The sequence below is a fragment of the Mus musculus genome, chromosome 2 (genome assembly GCF_000001635.26).
Source record: "Mus musculus strain C57BL/6J chromosome 2, GRCm38.p6 C57BL/6J".
Taxonomy (NCBI): domain Eukaryota; kingdom Metazoa; phylum Chordata; class Mammalia; order Rodentia; family Muridae; genus Mus; species Mus musculus.
In genome coordinates, this window is record NC_000068.7 from 51,067,314 (window position 1) to 51,090,039 (window position 22,726).

Genomic DNA, 22,726 nt, shown 5'->3' on the forward strand with positions numbered 1-22,726 from the left:
GCATGCTAAATGTAATATATACAGTATGAATGTCAAGACTCCAAGTGCTACCTATTTGACTATAAAGTCAGATTCTTTGCATCTATTCCAATGGACCCAGCTCCACTGTTAAGCAATAGTTGAATGATACTATCAGGATAGTTGTGAGCATTAGGTTCTTCTCAAACGGATGCGTACATAATTCTATTGGTCTGTCAAAACCAGAGTTTGGGAGCTGGGCCTGGTGGCTCACGCCTTTGATCCCAGCACTCGGGAGGCAGAGGCCAGCCTGGTCTACAAAGTGAGTTCCAGGACAGCCAAGGCTATACAGAGAAACCCTGTCTCGAAAAAACAAACAAACAACAACAACAACAACAACAACAACAAAACAGAGTTTGGGAAAACAGTATTATGTACGGCCAACACTGATGACCTTATAAAAGCCAATGTTCCTAAACGTTTAATTCCTTTCTATAGAATGTAGCAAAGAATTCCACACCACCTCAAGTTGTGCATGAATACACGAGAGAAGAAAGATGGAAGCATTTCTATCTACTAGGTAGTCTAGTGTGTAGGTCTCAACAGTAGAGTCCTGGCTGGAAGTAGAGCAAGGGGTACCAACTAATTAGAGGAGGATTTGGGGAGCGTTGGAGGGTTTGGGGAGCATCAAGTGGGTCATAGCTGTTTTTCTCTAAAAGCTGCTTTAACAGGGCTTCTTGGAAAGGCAGGAAATGAACATCAGCCAACCAGTCAATAAGTAGATCTTACATGCTGGCTTCCTGTTCATCCTGATTAACCTGTGACATCTCCAGTGTAGATCAGTACTGAAGGCTGAAACCAGAATGGAGAAATAACTGGCTGACAGCCTGCTCAGAGTTCTCCTTAGACAGTGACCTTCTCCTGACCAGCCTCACCTCTGTTCTGAGCATTATTTTGGAACTGAGCTGACAGAGTGCAAGAGAGTTGTCTTCCCCACGATCGGCAACAAGCAGATGGACTGAGGAGAGGTTTACAGTAAGGGAAAGCAATGTATAGAATAATAGAAGCAGCTATTGGTCACTTGCAAGATGATGCATAAAAGAATATCAAGCCAGGCCTGGTGGCTCACGCCTTTAATCCCAGCACTCGGGAGGCAGAGGCAGGCAGATTTCTGAGTTCGAGGCCAGCCTGGTCTACAGAGTGAGTTCCAGGACAGCCAGGGCTACACAGAGAAACGCTGTCTGGAAACAACCAAGGGGGAAAAAAAAAAAAGAATATCAAGCAAAGGCTTCCACACATTTCAAACCCTCAGGGTATAACCAGGACCTAACAAGAAGGATAAAAGGGCTATTTCAGCTTAATAAGACCAGAAGTACTGCCATATGACATATGGATAACAAAGTCGCTGCATATTTGTCACCTATGGGCAAGTGAATATACCCATAGTCACAAAGCAGCACACAGAGGCACATAAACACACATACCTACACGGATACACAAGCATAAACAGAGTCATAAAAAGAGAACCTCACACACTGACACATACAGAGACAGACAGACACAAAACTCACACACACACACACACACACACACACACACACACACACACACACACACACACAGAGGCAGTCTAAAGCCTGAATTTGTGAACTCCTAGGAAATGGCCCCTTTCTTCAAGTTGTTTTACTATCCAATCTTTAGCTTTTGATCTGCCTAATTGTACAGGGTAAAAGATCAAACTCATATTTTATCATCTCTAAACTCCAAGCCTACACAAGTCTCTTCCTATTTAAACTGAACTTTAGCAATGGCTTAAAAATGCCTCTACTTACATCCCACTGACCCAAACCATAAATTAGCAGGAAGTTCTTAGCCATGTTCCCAGATAGAATCTAACACTAAGAAAGGGAGGCTAGATATTAGGAAATAATTTATAATATGCCACCTCGTTACCCAGTTTTAAACAGGTAATACTGGTGCTTTTCAAGTACAGTCTCTAGAAGAGACCTCCAGAAAAGGCTAAAGGCTCCTGTCCAGAGGCCTTGGGGTCCTGATCCAAGGGCTGCATATAGATCCACTGACAATTCACTGAGTGTCTCCAGAATAGGATGACTAAGGGAAGAAAGAGAAGGGAGGATAAAATAAGTTTAAATAAGTTCAAATTTATTAAAACCCTGGAAGTATATCGTGTGGAAATTTTAGTACTGTAAGCAGCTTGGCACATATGAGCAGAAGTCCCTAGAAGCCATTTCTTAGCCTATTGTAGAAACATACCCACCAGCCCCACAAACACAAACACATACATTCCTATACCCAGCTACCTACTTGCCTTCAACACACACACACACACACACACACACACACACACACACACACACACACACACAGCATAAGCCCACAGTCTTGCAAGCTCACAACTAGAATTTCTCATGCTGATGCTGTGAGTTCACATAATGGGACCTGTGGACAACAGCTCTTGTTTGAGAAATACTGTCCTTTCATAAAAGATGATGTACACATACCAATCATCAAGAACATGTAAAAATTCTGTTATCCAGGACTTTAAGTACAAAGCATGGGGTGCATGAAAAGAAAGAAGCCTTTCACTGCTTGGTCCTCTGTCCCTAAAGGTGATCGATGTGAATAAAATTATTTGACCTTTGCTTTAAAAGCAGCTTTGGGAACTTGGGGATTTGAGACAGCCCTTTGCAGACCTGACAAACCAGCTAATATGACTGCCACTTAACTTGTTGCTGTGTATAGGGACAATTTATTTTTCAGATATGCAATCTCTCTCTACATACTAGATCTGATAATGATAGGTAAAAATGTAATTTGGAACACCCATTAAATGGAATGCTCAGAGAACTTTGGATTGTACCAATAAATACAAAGACAAATTTAAAAAGCCTAATTTCTTTCAGCAAGAAGGTAAAGTTTATTGTTTTACTTTAATTACAAGTTGTTAAAAAATTAGCAAAAAAAAAATGTTGGTTTCTTGCTTGGAAATAGATGCTGAATCTTAGTTAACTAAAACTAGAATATAGGTCAATGTCCACCAATTTCATACAGGTTCTTTGTCCATTTTGTTTGTTTGTTTGTTTCCTTTCAATTAGGTTTAAGCACTGGACTTTGTCATATAAAGAATATATATTACAGGATTTTGTGTATATATATATATAAAGAATGCATATTACAGGATTGCCAGTCAGTGACTAATTCATTTTTCAAAGAATATCTTTAAATATGCATTTATTGTGTGTATGTGTGTATGTACAGATATGTACCACACTAATGCAGTGCACACAGATGCTAAAAGAGGGTGTCCAGATCCCCAGATCCCAGCGCTACAGATGGTTGTGAACCACAATATGGCTGGGAACTGAACCTGGTCCTTTGCAAGAAACATATACATTCTTTAGAGCTGAGCCCTCTCTATAACATGACAGAGCCTCCCTCTGCCTGGATTCCTTCAGGCCTCTATGAAGAAGCGCTCCGGGAGACCCATGAGGGACATCTCACAGGAATGATAAACTTTGCTGTGCTCTGTAGTGAGATTGCCTGTATCACAGCACAAGTGAGCAAGTCTGGATGCAAATATGGAGTAAGCAATTGCACACCCGCTGCTAGCCTGCCCTGTGAATTAAAACAGAGCAATCACAACCCTTCAAAAGTCTCAGTTTCTCAGAAGCTTCGGAAGCCAGAATTTTGCTTACTGGTAAAACTTCTCTATGGAAGCTTAATTCCAGCTCTGCTCTGTTCAGTTACTAAAGGGCTTCTGAATCTAGCATCTCTAGAGCATTTGTTGGCTCATCAACCAAGTCTACAAAGAAGCTTTTGTTCATATGCTTATACCCAGTTCTTTTCAGCCTCTCCCTACATAGAAGCTTAGAGTGCAGGGCTTCCCTCAGTGACTGGTCTGTTGGTTTTCGTGTAGGGCCTTGAACTGCTACAGGCTAGGTCTTTGACAGAGTAAATGTTGATAGTTTAGGAAGAATACAATTCATAGATTTTGCCAAATTGTAAAACATATTGTGCCAATGTGCTAGAAATGTTTCAGTTATGACCCCAACTGTAAAATGTTAACCAGGCGAATTTGGAAAACTGGGAATAATATTGAATTGGAACATTCCTTGGAAGAATGACTTGATGGGAGCCCATGTGAAACTGAGAAGAGAAGGGCTCCCACCATGTGCTGGTGTCGACTGGATGCACCCAAGGGTGCTCTCTCATTTCCTGTTCTTCCTAGAGCCCGAGACCAGAAGCTATGATTTGAGAAAGGGGTAATACTGGGTGAGCATCTACATGTTAGGTTGCCAGAGTACATGTCTATCTTACAGATGAGGCAACTGCGCTTGAGCAGACAGTAGCTCCAGCCAGGGACAAGGCGAGACCCAACCTAGCACTTCAACTGTATCCTCACAGGGCAACCCGCATATAAATAGGTCCACAAGTTCTAACATTTTGGTAGGAAGTTCTAATGAAAATTGATACTGTTTTTATTGTTAAGTGAATGCAGTCATCATTTGTGTAAATGGGTGCATGAGTCCACAGTCCTGGTAGCCAAGATGTGAAGATTTCGGAGAAGTCCTGCTTTTATAATGGAAGAAACAATAAGACAGATTCGTGAGACAGGATGTCAAACCCAAACCCAAGCCCAAACAGCACAGTCAGTCATAAACTCTGGGCAAGTGTCAGAATGTAACACTAAAAACTTACATCAGCAACTTACTGGAAGGGACTCAGAGCAGTGGAAAACAGGTCTTTATTCTGCTCTCCATATAGATTTTTTTCTTTGAAATAATATTTATTAAAATTCATTGATTTTTAAAGAAAGATTAATTAATTTGTTTGTTTGTTTGTTTGTTTTTAGGCACGAGTACACTGTTGCTATCTTCAGAAGAGGGCATCAGATCCCATTACAAATGGTTGTGAACCACCATGTGGTTGTTGGGAATTGAACTCAGGACCTCTGGAAGAGCAGTCAGTGCTCTTAACTCCTGAGCCACCTCTCCAGTCCTCATTGATGTTTTTACCTTTACTTTTAAAATATGGTAAGAAAAGAAACAGAGACTAAGACTCGAGTGCACAGCACTTCTGCTTTCTTCTTTTCCTTTGAAATTAGTATAAAAATAATAGCACACTTTTTTTCTGTGAAATATAATCCCAGTAGCAATGCCCCTCCTGATTATATATTTTTATCGTTTCAACCTTTGGGTTTGTTTATTCTTACTGTGCATGAGTCATGTTCAGTTCATCTCCACCTTTAAATCCTGTTTTATCAGTACATTGAGGGTGGGCAGTGCAGGCTGGGAGAACTAAGACTCGGAAGACAATCTTTTCTTGGATTCCTTGACAAGACCAACTTTAGTGTCTCCTCTTGAGACAAGACTTCCCCAAAGCCTGCATCCCTGAACAGGAAGTGAGAATTCCTCTTGGCAGTTTGCTCACTCACCCTGAGATAAGCCTCTGGGTTCTCTGCCCCTGGAACGTAAACACAACGCTTAACTAGAAGGTTTTATCTGGAAAAAAAAAATTCTGGAAAACAAGCCTGATACTGTTATCTTAAAAGTTAAATTACTTCGAATAAATTTAACTTTCAAAATGCAAGGTGGGGCTGGGTGTGGAGGTCCAAGACCCCAGAAGAAAAGAAAAAGGACAAAAAACACCACCAACAACCAGAACGACAAAAACAAAATCAAAATGCAAAAGGTGTGGTTTTTAACCTTCATTTCAAACAGAGATTGGCTTTGAAAGGCTAAGGAACCTTATCTCTGGATATCTCTGGGGGCATTTTCATTTTAACCGAGGGAGGAGAAGACTTTAAAAGGAGGCAGTATCTCCTAGAAGGACTGAATAAAGAGGAAGAAAAAAAAAAAAAAGAAACATCTAGTTGAGCGCTGTCTTAGACTGCAAAGGACCCACTGTCCCTCCCCGCCCCTCCCACTTCCGACAAGATTCTCAGTCCTGATGGACCGCCCCTCCCAGGGCATTCGAACCAACTCTGGCTATTTTGCCATAGCAACAAAAAACGTTAACAAACACACAAGGATGTTTCCAAGGAAATGCACCCCGTTCCTGATGATCGTTTTTTTCTTCATCTGTAACCTCACACACTGCAGCTTGTTCTCTTCCAAATCCTAGGGTCTGTGCTGTGTGCTCTCTGGCATTACACACCCAAAGGTCACGAATCATGAACCGCCCTGGGAGCTGTATGGACACACAAATTTAAATACATCTTATTATGTAGGAAATCAAATGCATCTCTACGCGTGTGCATAGCTGAGAGTTCTTACGTCTACTTTTTTTTTTTTTCTGGTTTTTCGAGACAGGGTTTCTCTGTGTAGCCCTGGATGTCCTGGAACTCACTTTGTAGACCAGGCTAGCCTCGAACTCAGAAATCCACCTGCCTCTGCCTCCCAAGTGCTGGAATTAAGGCGTGTGCCACCACCGCCTGGCCTTACTGTCTACTTTCTAATGCTCATTGTCGCCCCAGTCTGCCTAGCGTTTAGCAGACTGCAGATGCTACTTGAATGTTACAGTTTTGCCAAAGATTTTCTTGATACTTCATTCAGGGTGATTTCCCATTCCGCTGAAATAACACTCTCAATTTCCATAAAAGAATGTTTTTAAAATGTACTCTAGCTTTAAAGTTTTCTGCAGAGTGCAGTTTTGTGAAGAACTGGGTTCTATAGTGATCCCTTCTAAAACATGCTGAACATCTCAAGTTAGCTAAAGCTACCATAAAACCTGAGTAAGGCTCTTGCCCCAAAAGAAATTGATAGGGAGCCTAGAGAGATGGCTCAGTGGTTAAAAGCATTTTTTGCTCTTGCAGAGGACCAAGGCTTGATTCCCAGCATTGACATGGTAGCCCACAACCATCCATAACTCTATCTCCAGATCCAATGCCTTTTCTGACCTCCAAAGGCACCAGACATACACACAGTGCACATAAATACATGCAAGCAAAATATACAGAGAGGGATGAGATAGCCTGATTCCATGGCTGTCTTCAAATTGGCAGTTAAGGAGAGTAGGCCTAAATCTCTGTTTCCAAGAAGTGGGCAAGTCAGTTACTGAAAAAACAAACAAACAATCAAACAAACAAACAACAACTCAGGCTTCTGGTGAAGCTGCCTGCCACCTAGCCTGAGGTAAGGACAATGGGTCAGCAACAGTTTCCAGACTTCCTCAGCAATAGTTTCCAAAGTAATGGTTTTGAAATTTCCATAGCGATGGGCCCACATCCTATAATGGTTCTGGAACTTCTGTAAAAATGGACCCAGCAGATTAACATAGAAGTCACCTACCCCAGAATTCCCCTAATGTGCTTTAAATCAGGCCTGGGAGCTCACTTGGGTGTCTCTCTGTCTTGGTAATGGAAGACACCAGCATGCTGGACTCTACAGAATAAAACACTCTTTGTGTTTACATACTATCTGAATATGGGGTATCATTCTTTGGTGAATCATGGACCTTACATTACATATAAAATAAAATAAAATAAAATAAAATAAAATAAAATAAATATTTTTTAAAAGTTTAAAGAGGGCTGGGCAGTGGCGGTGCACATTTTTAATCCCAGCACTTAGGAAGCAGAGGCAGGCAGATTTCTGAGTTCAAGGCCAGCCTGACCTACAGAGTAAGTTCCAGGACAGCCAGGGATACACAGAGAAACCCTGTCTTGGAAACCCCCCCCCAAAAAAAAAGTTTAAAGAGAAGTTGATAGGTTGTTTTTACTTATCTTTGCCTCTTTGGCTTTCTTTCTCTCTCTTTCTTTCTTTCTTTCTTTCTTTCTTTCTTTCTTTCTTTCTTTCTTTCTTTCTTTCTTTCTTTCTTTCTTCCTTCCTTCCTTCCTTCCTTCCTTCCTTCCTTCCTTCCTTCCTTCCTTCCTTTCTTTCCTTGGTTTTTTTTTGAGACAGGGTTTCTCTGTGTAGTCCTTAGTGTCCTGGAACTCACTCTGTATACCAGACTGGCCTCGAACTCAAAAATCCGCCTGCCTCTGCCTCCCAAGTGCTGGGACTAAAGGCATGTGCCACCACCGCCCGGCCTTTGACTTTATTTTACATCTAGTGGAACCATTATGTTGGTTTCCCAGTAACCCATCAAAGAAATGTAGCTTGCTAGCATTTAGGTATCTTTTCTGTCCATACCCTCTTGCCCTCCAGTTCCCCAGTATTTAGCCCTCCATTGTTAACATTGCAAACGATAATTTTCTAGCCATTTTGAGGTAATGATGGCTGTTTTTTTCTATTTTTAGTTTAAAAAAAAACAATTCATACTTTTGCTTGAAGACTGTAGACTTTGTACATGCCTTTGTTCTAGAAAAACATCAAACCAAACAGAACTAAATATTCTTTGCCCTCCATCTCTCCCTTGTCTTTGACAGACCTAGTCCTAAATAAAGCTTCTTTTTATGGTTTCTTCTTATCAAACACTGTTGTGTGTGTGTGTGTGTGTGTGTGTGTGTGTGTGTGCGCGCGTGTGTGTGTGTGTGTGTATTATATACATAGAGCTTTATTTTAAGTCACCAGAATCAAAACCCAAAAGTGAGTTGGTCAACCAAAAGAATGGGGAGTCGCCAAGGGTGGGTAACTTAATATTCGAGTTATAACTGGGTAGGGTGGTTTCTGGTTGTACTAAGTGGTCACCCTCCGCCTACCCACAGCTCTATACAGTAGGGAGTGAACTAAGGACCATCTATTTAGGCAAGTGTCCCAGACTAGGCTGCTCATTCCATAATCACCAGAGGAGAAAGTAGAGCAATGCCAAGAAAAGTTTGTGGAAGACTAGTGGAAAATCTGAAATACATCACAGGAGAACAAATAGGAAGCCCAGAACCCTGGCTAGATTCACCTGTCAAATCTGTTAGAAATCTGGCAGGCAGATTTCTGAGTTTGAGGCCAACCTGGGCTACGGGGTGAGTTCCAGGACAGCCAGGGCTACACAGAGAAACCCTGTCTTGAAAAAAACAAAAAACAAAAAAAAAAAACCAAAAAACCAAAAAACCAAATAACAGAAAACAGATTCCGGAATCCTGACAAGAAGCAGAAGCAGGCTCATTTATTGTTATAGTAGAGAGTGCCTTTATACCCTCCATCGACATCTCCATGGGTCCTGCCTAGCTGGCGCCAACTGATTGGCTGCTCTGTCCCGGAGGCATCTGCTGTGTAAGCATGGGCCACTCCTGGGGGCGAGGGTGGGTTCACTAGTCAGAACGCGCTGACTTTCTCCTGCATTTCCTGACTTTAGTTTCACCTGGAAAGCCATTTTTTTTTCCTAAACCATTCTTGTGTCAGTCTAGTACTTTGCATTTATTTTATTATTGTCCATATCACTATACACCTTGTTGACAAGTCTTTTTCTACTACAGACTGTCATATATGCCATGCAAGAATATTCTCTTCACAACTCCAAAATTGCCAATTCATTTGTAAAATGCGTGATTTGTCAGTGTGACAGCTCTGCCTATAATACTTGCATTAATAACATCATGACTACTTATTAAACACAGGCCAACAACTGCTCCCCTATCACCCTGTTGGTAATGCTTAATCTTCATTGCCAACTTGGCTGCATTTAGAAATCACCTAGGAGACACATTGGATGTGCCTTTGAGGGCATTTCCAGATAAGATTAACTGAAAAGCACAGACCCACCTTGAAGTTGATGGTGCCATCCCATATAGGTTAGTCAATGGTGAATTCAGCCCATGGGGTTGGGGAGAGAAAGCCAGATGGATCTGAGCTTGCTCTCTTTCTTTACTTCCTGATACAAAGAGATGTAAGCCAGTAGACTCCCATTGCCATGACAGCATCTGACCCCAGCACCGTGTCTTTCCTTCCAGGACAGACTGTATCCCTTGAACCATGATCCAAGATAAACTTTTACTCCTTTCATATGCTTCTTGATAGATATTTGGTCACAGCAATGAGAAAAGTAACTGGTATGAAAAATGTAATATGGTTGTGATTCCTCAAACATGTGGTTTGTAAGCCCCTGGATCTCATTAATGGAAGGAATGTGGAAGACTGGACCTGTCAGGTAGAGAATCCCTAGCCAGTTGGAAGCAGAGCATACTGGGTCATCATGGTGAGATCTCAGAAGACCAGAGTGTTGAGGAAAATATGGAGAAATATGGATTCGTAAGGATCCATGTGCAACAAGTGTGCTGGTGTGAATTAAAATACAGACAAATTCTGGCCAAAAATCAAACAACCCAAGAGAACAAAAAAATCTATCTGGATTCTGTCCACGTCCTGACAACTTGGGCAAAGTTGAGTTCAAAGTGATGGACTAAGTTGTTTGATGGAGGAAATTTCAAGAGGTCACAGTTCTTAGACTAGGATGAGGCTATGAATCTCTGCATTTACTTATGTTTATAATGCGGTTTAGTATTAGCAACATGGCAGAAAGCATGTGGGCACACAGCCAGACAGGGTACTGGAGCAGCTGAGAGTTCTACATCTGGATCCATAAGGAGCAGGTAGGAAGAGACATTGGGCTTGGCTTGAACATTTGAAACTCCAAAGCCCACCCCAAATGACAAGCTTCCTCTAACAAAGCTATACCCCTCAACCCCAGTCAAGTAGCACCACTCCCTAATGACTAGATATTGAAATATATGAACCTATAGGGAGCATTCCTATTTAAACCACCACAAACATTAAGTTGACAAGGGGAGAATTGTGACAGATAAGTAAGCTTCATTATCAGCTTGAATAGATTAAAATCCCCTAGCAGCCAGGTGAGGAGGCTCCTGTGGTGACTCAGGCATATCATTCTAACACTGGTGAGACAGAGATAAGAGAGTTGCAGCAACTTCAAGGTCAGCCTGGTTTACACTGTGCATTCTGAGTCAACTAGGCCAAGGAAGGTCCAGCTGAAAATAACTCCAACCAAAAAACATTTTAAAAAGTAATCTAGGATACACATCTCTGAAGATATCTGTTTTAGTTGAGATTCCCACTACTGTGAAGAGACACCATGACCAAGGCAACTCATATAAAGGCAAACATTTAATTGGGGCTGGTTTACAGTTTCAGAGGTTTAGTCCATTATCATCATGGTGGTAAGCATGGCAGCACGCAGGCAGACATGGTGCTGGAGGAGCAGAGAGTTAGTTCTACATCTTGATCCAAAAGCAGCCAGGAAGAGGGTCGACTTCCATACTGGGCAGACCCTGAGCATAGGAGACCTCAAAGCCACAGTCCCCTACAAGGCCACACATCCTCCAATGAAGCTATACCTCCTGATAGTGTCACTTTCTTCTATGGCCTAGCATTTACACACTTGGATCTATGAGAACCAATCCTATTCAAATCTCTACAGAATCTGTGGAGGAATTTTCAGAGGATTAACTAAAAAGGAAAGACCTGTCCTAGAGTAGATGGCTCTATCCCATGGGTTCCAGGCTGTATTAGGTACAATTTTATTGCTATGATAAAACACTGTGACCAAAGCAGTTTATAGGAGGAATGTTTTAGTTGGGGCTTAAAATTCCAGAGGGAAGAGTCCATCACAACACCATATAGTGTCGGGGAAGCGCTGGGATGAACAGACATGGATATTGGAACTGAAAGCTGAAAGTTGAGGGCTCATGTCTCAAACAATAAACAGGATGGATACACGGACACAGACATAGACACAGACACACAGACACATAGACACACACACAGACACATAGACACACACACACACACACACACACACACATACAGAAAGGTGGGGGGGGGACAGAGGACGTTGCATGGCTTTGAAACCTATGCCCTCAGAGGAGATTGTGGGGGAACCTGATTTCTTACTCTCCCTGGATCTCACAAAGTCAGTAGGTCATCCTAGTTCATGTTCACCACAAACCAACAAGAGCTGAGATACTCAAAATGGTAAGCCCTAATAAACTTTTAATGCAGAACATTTCAGATATTTTCACCCAGTAATAGAAGGCCAACTAGCAATCTGTTCAGGCAAATGGGATTTAAATATAATTTGGATAATTTAAATGAGCATCAGAATGACAGAATGTTATCTATCATTTACCTTTTATTCAATCATTGTTTCTTGAGCACCTACATGTGTTAAGTCCTTGTAGAGTCTGAGATATGCCAGATTCTTGCCACCCTAGAACATGTATTCTAGCAGACAGAGACACATTAAAAAAAAAAAGAAGAATGAAGGTTAGACTTAGGAAACATGTGCAATGAAAGGAGACAGACAGAAACAGGAAGAAGGGTGTGGAGGTCAGGGTGAAATATTTAGGGGCATGATAGTTTCAGCTAGAAGAAAATATTGGAAGATGAGCAACTATTTGAAGAGAAGTAAAAGGTGAGGCTGGTAGATTTCTATGGAAAGTGTAGCTCTGACAGACCAAACATCCTATGCATCCTTCCCGAGAGGGAGGAGCGGGTCTGGAACGCTGACAGGCAGAGAGAGCAGGTAGTGAGTGGCCAGTAGAAGGGCTAGTGAAGTCTGCATTTTGAGGGGCAATGGCTAGAGCCAACTGGGTAAAGGAAACTGTGTATTTATCCTCCTCCTCCCTCTTCCTCTTCTTCCTCCTCCTCCTTTTTTTCTTCCTCCTGTTTTGTTAAGACAAGGTTTCTCTGTGTTGTGTTGTGTTGTGTTGTGTTTTGTTTTCTTTTGTTTTGTTTTGCTTTGTTTGTTTGTTTGTTTTGTTTTGTAAGACAGGGTTTTTTTGTGTGTAACAGCCCTGGCTGCCCAGGACTTGCTTTGTAGACCAGGCTGACCTTGACCTCTCAGAGCTCCGCCTCCCTCTGCCTCCCAAGTGCTGGGATTAAAGGCATGCGCCACCACGCCCGACCTCTATGGAACAGTCTACTACGAAGAACTTAATAATTTTTTTTTCATAATCACATTTAACTAGAAGACCTTTATTTTTATTTGGCCAACAAAACAACATTAATTCCGTCCACGGGGAAAGGGAGCCGGCTCAGTTCTTCGGCCATGACTCTGACTCTGTGCCCACAGTCATTCTCTGTCCCAGCAGCCTTCCTTCCTCCTTAGGATAGACACTTCAGAGCTTAATCTCTCAAGCTGTGTGGAATAGATTCTAATTTTCCATTGCTGTGGCTCTAGGTCCACAAGCATAAGGGCGGAGTCGAATAATGCAATTCAAACCAAGAACACAATCACCCACCATGAAGAACAGATCCTGCCGGAGACTCAGCATGCCTCTGTCCAACACAGTCAGCTGTAGTTGGAGGACAGATCTTGAAGGAACTGCATGCATATATCCCAGTAGTCCAGAGAGGAGTATGTGCAGACAAAGGACATCCACACTTACATTCCTTCTATAATCAATGACAGTAATTGCTTGCCTAGACTTTTCTGTTGGTAAAAATGCTATAAAGAAAATCCCTGGGCTGGTGAGATGGCTCAGTGGGTAAGAGCACCCGACTGCTCTTCCAAAGGTCCAGAGTTCAAATCCCAGCAACCACATGGTGGCTCACAACCATCTGCAACGAGATCTGACGCCCTCTTCTGGAGTGTCTGAAGACAGCTACAGTGTACTTACATGTAATAAATAAATCTTAAAAAAAAAAAAATCCCTAAGGTGAATCTCCCTTGGCACACACACACACAAAAACAACAAAAAGCAACAACAAAAAACCCAGTCCTGTCCCGATATCTGCATTTGTTCTAAAGCATTGCCTTTTAAACTCGCATCTTATTCATTGTTCTATGGGCATACTTGATAATGAATGTGTCTTTCTAGAACTTCCTGTTTCTCAGAATGTGTTCTCTAGAAGGATGAAAAACGTCTATCAGCAAGATCTTCCACATTTCGCTGATTGCTATGGTAATCTTCTACCCTTTGTCAACCCTTTGTCAACCCTGCATGGACACGAATTTCTTGTCATAGAATTCTAATCCCACCTGGGTGGCAGATGCTGGAACTTTGCTTTGCTTTTTTAAACAAACAAACAAACAAACAACATGACGAAGGCTGTGTTTGGATGCCCTCAAGGACCTGCACACCTGCTATTCTTCCTGCCAGAAGCTTTGAACACACCAGTGACGGTGATTTCACAGATTTCAAGTACCTTTTCACCAGATTTTGTGATATATTGTGCTGATAACTGGAATAATGAACATCCACCACTGGAGCTGACTGTTGACGGGCCAAGGTAGAGACGTGTCTGCGATGACGGAAATTTACAAGCAAACTCAAGAGGAAGACTGCTTGCTGCCTTGGAGAAGAGAGAGTGTGGATTCTCATGTTTCAGGCTGTAGAAGGCTGTCTGGCTCGACGGAGCTGAATGGAAATTGTGCCCAGGGGTCACAGCCAAAACCCATCAGAAACTGCACATTATAGCTGGAAGTGTCCTGTGTGCACTCCCTGCAGAGTTGGTGCGTCTTCGTTTCATACATCATTTATTCCTCAGTGGAGGGATGTCACAAAGGACTGCTCTGAAATAGCTATCAAGCTGCCTGAGACTCCAGTGTGTGTGGGCTCTCCTTCTGGAGGATAATCTCTCAGCCACTCCCTTTCGTTCATGACAGAAAACCCCTTTTGTTAGTTTGCCTATAAAATTCACTGTTTCACTTTGCAGGAGGTCTGTTCACTAACCATGCCAAGAGTCGAGTTGTGGGGTTTTGTTGTATAATTGTAGTAATAACATTCAGAAGAGAATTTTCTGGTCTTTTCTTCATCGTAATATATAAACATACACTGGTACCTGGCAAAGCAAAGAAGCAATCCATTTGATGCTTCTGTCAGTGACTAGCTTCCTGGCTACTTTCAGGGACTCTGTTGAATGTCTCATTCATCTGTAGATTATCCCTCAAAAATGTGCTTATCAAAATCATGAAAACTCATTGTGTGATTTTGTGGTTCCTGTCACTAATGGCCTGAAGCTCTAGGGGCTTTCAGGGAATTACTGGCCTTTGCTAGCTATGCGTCAGGACATGTTCAAAAGATTTATCTATATATTTAGACAGGATTGCACTGTGTAGCCTATGCTGACTTTGAACTCATGACTGTCTGCCTCAACCTCCATGTGCTAGAACTATATGCCACCATGCCAAGCAAACCTGATTGTTTATTCTCTTTAATTATGAAATAACAATATACTATTTAATTCTTTCAAAAGGAAAGGAATTTCAAACAAGTTAAAGAATACCAAAAAATTTGGGCGGTGAAATTTACTGTTCTCAAGTATAGGGCAATATCCCAAATTCTGATACCTGTTATTCCTTGTGCAATTTAATTTAAACGTCCTCCTTGCTTAAGTGGCACCCAGTAGGTGCCAGGTTATGTGCAGGTGAGGTGAAAAGACCATTTTTATGGCCTCTCATCATGGTCTTGGGAAACAAATTTCTACACTGTAGTGTTCTAACATGTCTCTACAGAGACTTTTTTTTCTGATGCTAGACCCATTTCATTTCCTAAGCCTTGGATCACTGGCCCACAGAGGGACAGCAGGGGATAATAGCCTCGCTGTCTGCCTCTGAGTTCACCAAAGACAACTCAAGGCAGTCGGGGCCTGGGACACCACCCCACACTGGATTTGTTCCCTTTGTCCATTAGCCAACTGGCTGTTATGGAGACGAGGGTAATGGCTGTTCAGCCTGTGTCGGAATCCCTCCCCTCCCCATCCTTTATTGTCTGTCAACTCAAACTCCTACCAGGACACATTGGGAGAAAAGCTGTCATTGTGAAAAGCTTCAGCTGCCTGAAGCAAGTCGCTCTGCCAGCTCCTCTGGCCTGGGCACTGGCATCAACACCACACTTCCATTTAGAGGAAAGTGAAAGGGTGAGATGAATAGACTTAAGCCCTTTACACCTCCTTTTCAAGGACTCCCCACCTCTAGGCACCCCCAAAATGGATTCCTCAGGTCTTTCTTGCCTCCTTTTCTGAGAACAAGACAATGGGGTTGAGAAGAAACGGGGTGCCCAAACGAGAAAGGCTTTAATACTCGGTTTTCTATACAAGCCTAGATCGCCGCTTACCACCAGAATAGGGACGTTGCCTCTTTCACCGTATTAATTTATGTAGCTACGGTCTGCCCCAGTTTCTTTTTCCTGACTGTATTTCAATTGCCTCAGACTTACTCAGGGACCTGCAGTTTTTGTTTCCATCCTAATCATCTCCAAGCTTAAGGAACTGGATCGAGGAGATAAACCAGTCTAAGCTACTCTGAAAAGGTAGGAAAACACAAACAAGAATCAAACAGTGGTCAATGGAAAGAGTGCATCACACTGGGGTTATGTTTGCAAAGAAAAAGAGAAGTATCGTCCCTGTTTCTGGATATTTGAAGTTTCCTTCTCTTTCTCCAGCCTGTTCTGCCTCCAGTTTTCACCTGACCTCTCCTCCTTCCTGGATGACAACACCGGTGTCCAATGGGCTCAAAATCGGCTGCTGATTAGTCAGGTCTTTTGGGAGCATGATGTGCATCATCATTTGATACAACTTTAGACGTTGCTTATGTGAGGGGCAGAGGGGAAAATAATTAAGAAGGAAGACATAAAATAAAGCTAAGCAGAAAGAAGTATTGCTGAGGAGTCGAGGCCCACAGCCAAACACAAGGCAGAGCTTGTGGAATTGGATAGAAGAGAAGAAGGAAGGATTGGAGGAGCCAGAGGGGTCAAGGACACCTAAGAAAACTTACAGAATTGACTAACTTGGGCCCATATGGGCTCGCAGAGATGAACCACCAACCAAAGAGCATGCTGGGATGTACCTAGGCCCCCTACACATATGTAACAAATGGGTAGCTTGGTCTTCATGTAGGACCTCTAATAAGTGGAGCAGGGGGCTATCTCTGCTGGTGTCTTTAACTAAACTGCCTTGTCTATTCTCAAGAGAAGTCCTACTACAATTTGAAATGCCAAGGTGTGTTGATACCCATGCGGGGTATCTTCTTCTCTGAGGAAAAAGGGAAGCAGGACAGGGAGAGAGGAGGTGAGAGGGAGGGACAGAGAGGAGAGGGAAGGGAAGCTGCGAACAAATGTAACATAAATCCATAAATTAACAAAAGAATCTGTTGCTGAGGTAGGGGATCGCCGCTCCCTGTACCCAGTGCCCTTGCCTCAGAGGCGTCTTCTGTACCTCACCATCCTGAGCGTCCATTTCGCCCAGTGGACTGACCGAGTCTAGCTCACTTTCTGCGCCTCTGCTCATGCACGTGGTTGCTGCCAAACATTTGTTGGCAAGCATTGACTGCTTATGAAGAAAAACATCTATTGTTGTTTGTTTGTTTGTGTGTTTGTTTGTTTTTCTTTTGAGACAGGATTCTCACTGTGTAGCTCTGGCTGTCCTGAAACTCACTCTGTAGAGAAGACCAGACTGCCCTTGAGAGATCTGCCTGCCTCTGCTCCCCTTTCCCCTGCTAGAGGACCAGAATTAAAGGCAAGTGCTGCCACACCAAACAGAAAAAAAAATTTATTTTAGAAAGCTAAGCAGGATGATTTTAAAGCCATTATGGAAACCCTCCACGTGCCAGGGCCTACTCGTGGACCCTTCACTCAAGTTGAACTACTGCTGCTAGTGACGAATCTCCACAGAATTGACAAAATCAAACTTGAGCTCATACTTCAATGCCCAGCACAAAATGATACTCACGTGTCAAACTTTGTGTGATTTTCCAAGCACAGTCCCACTTCTGCGAGCATCGTGAAGAAGTATGTAACGACGGTTGGTACCTTCTGCCCCTCCCTGCCTGCAGAACAAGCAGCTCCTAATGGGATGGCACCTTTCATCTTTAGAGCCCTGGTGCCTGTCACACAGTGGGGAATAGGTAAGTGCTTCCCCCATATGTTTAAGTCATCTTCTCCCCTCCTCTTTCTCACCCTTTTATTTTGCCTGAATTTCTACCTATTGATCCAGAATATTTCCTTTATCTAAATTGGGGCCCACTGGGATAATGGCGCCCACCACCAAGTCTCTTTGGGTTTAGAACGATAAGATAAGAATATTAAACAGGCTGCCTGTGGATGCGATGAACGCTCTGTAGACGCACACGCGGTAGCATTTGTATTGTTTTGTAAATTGGCATACTTTTTTTTTTCTGACCCAGAAACGGAATCCCAGACTTGACTGTCCCGAAGCAATTTACTTAATGAATGCGTTGACACTTCTTCCCTCCCTGTGAAAGGCAGGGATTGAATGAGTTTCTCTGTTGTATCTTTCGGGGTAGGGTGCTCTCTGAGGATCAGGCCTAGTGTGAGGGGCAGGTAAAGTTGTGTGGGGAAGCAGACTTCATAATCAAGGCCCACCCACCCTATAGACCTGAAGCTGCAAAAGCCTTCAAAGAGCTATTTTGGCTAGTACTCCTGCCTGCCAGCTGCGACTCCAGCCATGGTGACAAGAACAATGGACTGCCAAGCCAACTCAAGAAATGTAGTGAGGGACAGAACAGGGCACCAACACTCCAATCATGACTTGTAGTAATGGCATCTCTTCTTTCTCTATTTGACACCGTATAACAGCAAAAAAAAAAAAAAAGAAACCTATTTTAAATTTAAGTATCGATGGTTCTCCCCATCCAACAGTACTTGCGACAACATAACAAACAAACATGTTCTTTCTTAATGAATATTCTGGGACTAATCACCCAAAACATACCAAGGAGACATGAAGGTACTGCATGTCATTCCAGCACAGGTCAATATTTTAGTGATTCAGTTTTATAGGACTTTTTTTTAAAGCTAGGAATTTTAAAATATACACATGAAGAAAATATCTAATTGGAAAGCATGAGCCAATGGTAAAACAAACAAACAAAAACAAACAAAAAACAATGGAATGATTATTGTCATGAGGTTTTGGGTTTTTTTTTTTTTAGGACTCACCAGTGAGTGTATAAGTAGACATTGCCAGATTCATAAAGAAAGAAAGACACTAAAAGAGTTCTGGTCATAGTTTACTCACAAAGACATAACTTGCATCCCTTTCTGCTTCCTTTGCTTGAAATTTTGTGTCTTTTTTTTCTTCTTTTTTTCCAGAACGTTGAAAACTGTGAAAAAATAGATTAATATAAACACACATTTCTTCCTCTGTATGCACAAGCTTTCCATTTTCTATAAACTATCATGTAGGAAGTTTCAATTTCACTCAAATGTTTCGACACTCCAAAGATCCCGGTCATAGAGATGGTAGACTGCTATCATAGAGATGGTAGACGGCTATCATAGAGATGGTAGACTAGTATCCAATATACATTCTGCACAGGGAGGGACCGGTGTGGTGGCACACTGTCTTTATTCTTTGCACTTTGGTAGCAGATGCAGGGAGAGCTCTGTGAGTTCAAAGAGGACACCCTGGTCTACAAAGCAAGTCCAGGATAGCCAGGGCTCTGTTGCACTAAGAAATCCTGTCTCAAACAAACAAACAAACAAACAAACAAACATAAAAGAACACATATATGCATGCACATTACACTTATATGTGATCAAACCGAGCTCACTCCTATGTGCACGCACACATACATGGAGACAGGCATATGTCTCCATGTGCTTCTTCTGATGTGACCCTGTCCTTTGATCATTTCTCCTGTTTTGGTACCTGCAAGAAACACAGCACTCACTCTGTTAGGCTCAGAAAACTGCTTTCAGGCTGTGGTGCTTTAAAGTCTGCGTGGAGTCACTGAAGGATTGAAATGCCCTTGTCCATCTACATTAGGGAGGGAAAAGAAGCAAATCCTGAACTCTAAGGGGAATACGGGGATTTTCCTATGAAGTCCGTTACTTTCTGCTGACTCCTGTTACTCCCACACTCAGGGCTTCTTCTTCTTATCTCTTCCGCAAGCACTCTCTCTGCTCCCTTTCCTTTCCTCCCTGGGCTCCATTTGCCGCCAAGCACTGCATCTTCTAAACTGCCCTGGGATAAAGATGAAGAGCACAGAAGGATGACAAGTGTGGGTTATAGCTGCCCTGTGCTGACCTCAGGAAACAAACATCACATTACCCAAAGCTCTACCACTAGGGAGAAGCTAGACTGCAAATAGAGAGCAATCTTTTTTTTTCTTTCTCCAAACTGCCAAAGGTGTTTTGCTGTGCTTGTGTGTATGTGATTTGAAAACAATAACTGACTTACAAGTGTCAAAATTCTTACTCTGTTTCTCTCTTTTGGGAGAAGGGTTCTCCTCAAGTGTTAGTGACTGTGTCTGACACTGGGAAGCTTCCTAAAGACTTCCTCCAACTGACTCGTCTCAAGACTGTTCAGTCAGAAGACAAAGAAACAGGACTAGGTTTGGAAGACTGGAACCATCTTAAGGGAAATTGTCGACCCCCCAGGGAGGCATTAATAGTTTATTGGGTATGGAAGCTGTGGCGCAAAGGAAAGGAAAGGGGCTAGTAACCTTTAACACTAAGAAAAATCACTATTATTGCGACCAGTGTAGCATGAAGCACAAACACAGTACTCTGGGGGCAACAAAACGTCACATGTAGCCCACCAGAGCAATTAATAAAACGAAAGCCTCGCTCCTTGCAGATGGATATGCAGGAGGATAATGGTGCGGGGCTGAGCTGAGCTGTCATGCATCAGATACTACATCTGTTATGGAAATCAGGGGAAGTGGGGGCCTTTTGTTCATGCGAGAGCCCTCCCAACAGGGATTTGGCTGGAGTAGATTTTCTTGTTATTAAACATGATTTCTAGCTAGTACAGAGCAGATGCTTCTGCAGCATTCGGAACTAATAACCAACCTTCAAATGTATGCCACCCCTTAAAGAGGCCGGGACTGGAGGAGAGACCAATTTTGGCTCAAAGATAATGTGTTCAGTTCAGTTTCTACTTTGCACATGAATGGCACTGATACCAGAGGAGCGGGTGGCTGGGTGGGGGCAGGTGCTGCAACAGTGAAACAATGGTCCTGAAGATCCAAGGGATGCTCCTTACCTTTGCTTAGAAGCTTTGAGGGTGTCTTTCAGAGAGATGGAGTCCAGTCAACTGTCTGGTGGGTTGCAGGTGAGAGCAATGGGTGTGTGGAGGGAGACGCACACAAATTCTCCATGGCTGTACCCCACACCAGACCCTTCCCAGGCTCTGACCTCTGCGCCACAACTTGTTGTATAATTCATGAGCCTGCAAGTCACCACCTAATTCCCTACAGAAAGGAACGTCTTCTTGATAAACCACCAAATTAAGCTGCTCAATATCATACCACTAAAAACTCTTTTTTTTAGTAGTAGTAGAAGTGATTTGTCTGACCAGCAATTTTAAATTTCACAGAAAGAGAGAGAGAGAGAAAGAGAGAGAAGGAAGGAAGGAAGGAAGGAAGGAAGGAAGGAAGGAAGGAAGGAAGGAAGGAAGGAAGGAAGGAGAGAGAGAGAGAGTATCATACCACTAAAAATTCTTTTTTTTTTTAGTAGTAGTAGAAGTGATTTGTCTGACTAGCAATTTTAAATTTCACAGAAAGAGAGAGAGAGAGAGAAGGAAGGAGAGAGAGAGAGAGAGAGAGAGAGAGAGAGAGAGAGAATCCTAGCTAGAATTCTGATATCTAGATGGCAGGCCTTCAAATGGGAATATTCACACTTGCAAGTAACTAAGGAAAAGAAAGCTGGAAGGTAAAATGTCTGGAATTCTCTACAAACAAGTTGCTCAGGCCCCTGTGCACTCTGACTTCCCATTTCCTAACAGGGAAGGGTGAGGGAAGGGGAGAATAAGGAAAAAACAAACAAACAAACAAACAAACAACAAACAGTGCTTCTATTTTGCCTTTAATTCACTTCCAAATCTCATTTCGAGGTCTGTCCTGTGGTGACCGCTTTAACTTCCCCAGAAATCGACAGTTACCCAGGGACTGAAGCCTGTGCTGCTATGACCCAGTCTGAATCAGGAAGGAACCCATCAGGTAGTTCTGAGAACTGACACAATATTGACCTTGTGTTCTTTTAATTCTGCGTAGGCCTTTAGAGACTGCATCTAGAATTTGTTCACTCAGCTCTGTCACAGCTTGAAACAGTGGTCCTAGCTATGTGTGTTTGAGTTCTTCACCCCAGACACGTCCTGTAGGTTTGATGTGGACTGTCCCATAACCAGCTGTTTCAAACTTCTGACTTCCCGACTACTATGTAAGGTTTCTTCTGTCAAACAAATCCAGCTTAATACATAGATTAGAAATGCAGAGCACGTTTTGACTGAATGAAATCATGCTGTTTGGTCAATGGATGGAATCAGCGCATGAGCAACACATGAGCAACGCACTTATCTGAACCAAGCTGAGGAAAACTGTCCCGTGTCACTACACAGATGACTCTTACATAAGCCAAAACCACAGTGACAACAGTTTGCATTAGCGAATTCAGTTTGACCCCTCTGTTCACATGCTCAAAGAGTTGATTGCAAACTCACTATTATATAGATGGAGTAGTAGATAAATAGAGGGAATTTAGTCGGGAGCTGAAGCAGAGGATTCAGTGGATATCACTAAGGAGGAAGTAGATGACCCTGAAGGTACTTCCCAATCAGTAACAGAAGATCCATTTAAACAGAAGAAAACAAACAGATCTCAACAACAAAAAACGTCAAAAACGTTTTGTCTCAGCCTTTGGGTTGAATCCTCAGCACTACAATAGTGAAATCAAACAGAAAATGGATATCATATTGCTTTACGCCAATGTTTCTTAGAAAAGATGGGGAACATTGAGTGTTGCGTGGCCACAGACACTAGTGGGACCTTGAAAGTGGAAGTGAACTTTCCCCTAGATGACAGTTGCAATTCTTGTTGAAACATCCAGCGAAAACGAGCCCCTTGAAGCTGGTGCTATCTTTTTGCTAAGTTTTGGCAGTATTAACAGTATAGT

At 42.6% G+C, this 22,726-nt stretch overlaps 1 long non-coding RNA gene across 3 annotated transcripts; it reads right to left on the minus strand.

Moving 5' to 3' along the window:
* Positions 1 to 4,992: 4,992 nt before the first annotated feature.
* Positions 4,993 to 21,003, minus strand: Gm32360. 3 transcript variants are annotated; one of them, XR_374358.3, is made up of 4 exons: positions 20,820 to 21,003; positions 18,849 to 18,933; positions 17,541 to 17,637; positions 4,993 to 6,168 (listed from the first exon to the last, which is right to left on the minus strand). It is a non-coding gene; the product is annotated as a predicted gene, 32360 (long non-coding RNA). The 3 variants fall into 3 exon arrangements; XR_374357.3 differs by having other exon boundaries at positions 17,541 to 17,694; XR_866200.2 differs by lacking the exon at positions 4,993 to 6,168 and adding an exon at positions 12,003 to 12,092 and having other exon boundaries at positions 17,541 to 17,694.
* Between the last annotated feature and the right edge of the window lie 1,723 nt (positions 21,004 to 22,726).